Here is a 5276-nt window from a genome sequence, read left to right on the forward strand (position 1 = left end):
ATTAAGATAAGTACAATTGAGATAGTATAGTTAGGTAAGCTAAATTAACAACAATTGAGTATTAAGATAAGTTTAATTGAGAACCTTTGAATGGAGAAGTATAGTGAGATAAGTTTAATTGACTACTGAAAGAACAATTGTATTGACTATTGAAAACAACTATTGAGAACAACTATTGAGAACAACTATTGAAATAAATATCCCCTTTGATGTTTAGACCTCGCAGTGGACTCCATTGTTGATTATCTCAATTTTCTCCAGAAAGCCCCAGCGGTTCGCCCAGACATAGGGACAGCACATCATAGTTTGTTTTATAAAGCGTCTGGGTGTAACGGCACAGTTACTTAATAGTTGAAAACAAAACAGTGAAATATTTCAAGGCACAGGTCTAAAATGCAAATAGGGTGTCCATATCTAAATACAAATTAAAGTATGTATGTCCCAATGCCTGCCTGTACGACAAAGGGTTTTGCTAGGTGAAGTGGCCCTCTGTCATGTCACTGGATTGGCTGTTAATAGGTATAGGTAATGTCCCTGGGAAAGAAAGATTACATTCATATGAGGGGAAGGGAGAAGGAAGGAAAGAGCCACAAAGCGCCATGCTGCCATGGGGACATTGTGTGGCAGACCCTCCCTCAGAGCTGGAGTAGGGAGAAAGGAGAGGGAAGGAAAGAAAGAGAGAAACAGAGAAAAAAGGAAAAGGAGTGGGAAGGAGGAGAAAGGGAAGAAAGTAAAAAAAGGAAAAGAAATAAAGAAGAGAAGGGAAAGGGGAGAAAGGTTGAGGGGAGGGAAAGAGAAAGGAGATATGAAAGCAGTGAGCAGTGTCATTTTTGAACCCAGGCAACTCTGGTTATATGTGCTATTGTGAAACGGACTTTATTTTAAGCTTTTCATTATTCATGATTATTTAATGGCTCAGAGCAGGAGACTCCATGAGCTAGTTATACAATGAATATTTTTTTGCTTAGATGCGTCGGACAAGTAATTTCGTTTGCCTTACGCAAGCAGTTCTTACCTAAAGCCATGATGGGATTTGAAGGTGTGTCAGGAAAGCCAAGAAATGGATCAGGAGGTAAGTTGCCATCCTCATAAACACTCCCTTTAAACACAAAAGGTCAAAAAATTCAGCCTCTCAAGACCCTGAAACATGAAAGCAGACCACCCTCTTTGCCCATGTCTTCAATGGACATAATCTGTCCACTGACTTGTATTAATACATTCGCTTCTACCTGCCCTCATACTTCTTACCTGTTACAGTGAAAGGATATGGAGGTATTTTGTGGAAATCATGATACGACGGTGGAACTAAAGAGAAATTAACAAAGGTACGTATTAGAATAAATCTCAGGAGCTCAAAAGCTTGCAACCTCAAAAGTTCACTCAAAAATATTAAACAAGGAACATCTAAAATGAAGAAGTCATCTACTCTTCTTACAGCAGTACATAGGGTGAAGAAAATGGCACCTTGTCATTGAAGCCATCATATTCATCATATAAAAAGGTTAACTAGCATTGCACCCAATGCTTTCCAACTTTTTTTTTTGTCGTGTCAGGTGCGACTTGAGAAACTGCAAGTCGCTTCTAGTGTGAAAGAATTGGTCGTCTGCAAGGACGTTGCCCAGGGGACACCCGGATGTTTTGATGTTTTACCATCCTTATGGGAGGCTTCTCTCATGTCCCTGCATGGGGAGCTGGAGCTGACAGAGGGAGCTCATCCGTGCTCTCCCCGGATTCGAACCTATGACCTGTCGGTCTTCAGTCCTGCTGGCACAAGGGTTTAACCCACTGCACCACACAGGAGACAGAGGGAGGCAGCAGCACTCAACCACAATTTGGGAGGGATGGAGACATTTGTGTAATCAAAATTGTGAAGATTGTTTTGGTGGAAACATCTACCCAAATAAAGATATAAAGTAAAATTTCTGGTAGAGATCTGGCTTCAAAGCACCTAATCCAGTGGTTCTGAACATTGGGTCCCCAGATGTTTTGGCTTTCAACTCTCAAAAATCCTAACAGCTGGTAAACTGGCTGGGATTTCTGGGAGCTGTAGGCCAAAACACCTGGAGACCCACAAGTTGAGAAACACTGACGTAATCCCTCTTCTGCTTTGTTTATCTGACCCAGAAATCCATCATTCAATCACTTATTATCTGGGATACTGAAACAATCTTAGTTTCACTTCTGCATTCCCAACAACAGACAAATAAAGGGTCGAATTTTTCAGATCCATATATTTGGGTTTTTTTGTTGTGTCAGGAGCAACCTGAGAAACTGCAAGTCGCTTCTGGTGTGAGAGAATTGGCCGTCTGCAAGGGCGTTGCCCAAGGGACATCTAGATGATTTGATGTTTTATCATCCTTGTGGGAGGCTTCTCTCATGTCCCCGCATGAGGAGCTGGAGCTGATAGAGGGAGCTCATCCGCCTCTCCCTGGATTTGAACCTGCGACCTGTTGGTCCTTCAGTCCTGCCGGCACAGGGGTTTAACCCACTGCGCCACAGCATTTCTCATCTTGAATATCGATGGGTGGGAAAGGGTCACTAGGAAAAGACTGATGTCACTTTGTATTTCCTCTGACTCTGTCATGAATTCAGTGCACTTTCCCATTAAACAAAAAAGGTCAGAATTTAGCCTCTTACAATTAGAGATAGCAAGAAATTTTGCAAATATTGGAAAAGATAATATACTGCATTATTTAGCAATGTAGATCCAGACTGTGGCATAACCATCGCAAGGTCTACATTTCCAACAACATGCAAACCCAGGAGTTAAGAAAAGATTATTAGAACCCATACATTCAGTATACAAAAAGCTTGCAACAGGTAGACCAATACATTCCAACATTGTGAACCACCCTGTGTCCCCTTCGGGGTTGAGAAGGGCGGTATACAAATACCACAAATAAATAAATAAACCATATTTTACATAAACTATTGATGGATGGGAAATGCTGAATGTTGCTTTTTATTTCCTCTGCCTGTACAATGAGTTCTGTGCATTTCCCCTTTTAAAGAGAGAGGATACAATTTTAGTTCTCAAGATCAAATATGGAAACCAAATATGCAGGTGTTTTCTTTCTTTCTTCCCCCACTTTCTAGAATGAAATTCTCAGACCACAATGGAGGGGGGGGGGGGTGGTTAATAAAAGCGTGCATCAGGGTTGAACATTTCTTACATGTATTATCAGTGGATGGGAGAGCCTCAGAAGGAAAACGGTGATATTCCTTTTTCTTTCCTCTGCCTCTATAATGAGTTCCATACACTTCCCCTTTAAAGAGAAAAAAAAATTTATCTCTCAGAATCAGAGATAGAATACCTTTCTGCAAATATTTGAAAATATTCAAACAGTGGCGAATAACTTTTCTTGAGCATCAGAAATCCCTGACATTTTTTTTAGCAGAAAACAGCATTCTTAATACAAAAATATTATTCTCCATTCAGAAAATGCTTTTACATGTACAAGAAAAGCTGTTTTCTGGCCCCTAAAATTCACATTTTCTGCAGGGAAAACTATACATGCAATTTTTACATGGGATCAATCTGAAATGGTTAGTTCTTGAACACTTTTTTGAAGTGGAAAAAAAACTCCTTAATTGTTTTTTTTCCCTCTTCTTTAAGAATGAAATCTTAGTTCTTGAACAATTTTTTTTGAAGTGGGAAGAAAACTCTTTAACTGCTTTTTTTTTCTTTTCCTTTTTTTTTCTCTTCTTTAAGAATGAAATGGAGAAATTACACTATTTAGCCGGTATTGCACCACCTGACATCTGCTGGGGAGTAGCAACCAATAGTGAAAGGACCAAGGCAGTGACATCTCTGGCCATCCCCTGTTTGGGTATCAGTCAGCATGCCAATGACTTAAATCAAGAAATAGTTTTCTAAGATCTACAGAGAAACTTGTAGAAACACCTCAGCAAGCGAGAGCCCAAAAGTGGCAGGCTCAAACCCAGAACCTCAATCAATGACTGGTACCAAATGAGAGACTCCCCCCTGGGCACACAGAAAACCGGGCAACTTGGAAGGCACCGAACAGACTGTGCTCTGGCACCACAATATGCAGAGCCAACCTTAAGAAATGGGGCTACAAAGGGGAATTCATGACATGCGAGTGTGGAGAAGAGCAAACCACAAACCACCTATTGCAATGCAGTCTTAGCCTTGCCACATGCACAGTGGAGGACCTTCTTGTGGCAACACCAGAGGCACTCCAAGTGGCCAGCTACTGGTCAAAGGACATTAAATAGAATACCAAGTTTGCAAACTTTATGTTTTGTTTGTTTGTTTGTCTTTAATGCAATACAACTGTTTTGGTTCACTCAAAACACAATGTTGGGGAAAAGAATAATCTGCAATAAAACTAAGGTGTTTTACATGTTCAATGTGCAGTCTGAACTCCATTGCATAGCAAGGAAGGGAGGGAGGGAGGGAAAATAATTTGGCTAGTATAGATCCCTACATACAGTCTGAACTGCATTGAAGTGAATTACAAGGCTCTAGACTGACCATAACTGCAGTCCATGACAGAACCATGGTATGAACTAACAAGCACCCCTTGTGTTGAAGGGGTGCTTCAACACAAGTACATCCTATACATTCACTAACTTGTTTCTATTCATGTCTAATAATGGGAACTGTGCTATGGTTTCTTAAAACCAACATTATCACCAATGTCTATATTCCAACAACAGAGAAATCCAGGGGGCAAGACGGGATTATTGGGCTCCATATATCCAGTATATGAAAAGCTTCCATCAAGAGGGATGTTTCTTACCTGGATTATAGGAGGATGTGAAAGACTCATAAGGAGAAGGATGTTTTTTATTTCCTCTGTCTCTATGATGAGACCCATGCACTTTCCCTTTGAAGAGAAAATATTTAAAATTGAGTCTCTCCAGATTAGAGATGAAACCTTTTAGCCAATATTTGACAATACTCAGAGATCAAGAAACACCATTAAAGCCTTGGCAGACGGTGCAAAAAGAATCTGCGAACCCCATCTCCTCCAAGATGAACCGAACCACCTAAACTGGGCTTTACAGGCCAATGAAGACTCCACCTCAGACATCAGAAGAGCTGCAAGACCGAGAACAAGCCACGAGAGTAAAGACAAAGATCCACCCAGAGGAAAAGTGTTCTTGCCGTACATCAAGAGAACCACTGACCGCATAGAGAAGCTGATGAGGAAACACAACATACAAACTATCTACAGACCCACCAAGAAAATCCAACAAATGCTACATTCAGCAAAGGACAAGAGGGATCCTCTCACCTCTGCAGGAGT

General features: G+C 40.8%; 1 long non-coding RNA gene across 1 annotated transcript; it reads right to left on the reverse strand.

Annotated features, from left to right (window-relative positions):
* Positions 1–1019: 1019 nt before the first annotated feature.
* Positions 1020–4850, reverse strand: LOC132762135 (uncharacterized). Its single transcript, XR_010909023.1, has 4 exons — positions 4767–4850; positions 3174–3266; positions 1249–1305; positions 1020–1099 (listed from the first exon to the last, which is right to left on the reverse strand). It is a non-coding gene; the product is annotated as an uncharacterized lncRNA (long non-coding RNA).
* Between the last annotated feature and the right edge of the window lie 426 nt (positions 4851–5276).

Source organism: Anolis sagrei, chromosome 1 (genome assembly GCF_037176765.1).
Source record: "Anolis sagrei isolate rAnoSag1 chromosome 1, rAnoSag1.mat, whole genome shotgun sequence".
Lineage (NCBI taxonomy): Eukaryota > Metazoa > Chordata > Lepidosauria > Squamata > Dactyloidae > Anolis > Anolis sagrei.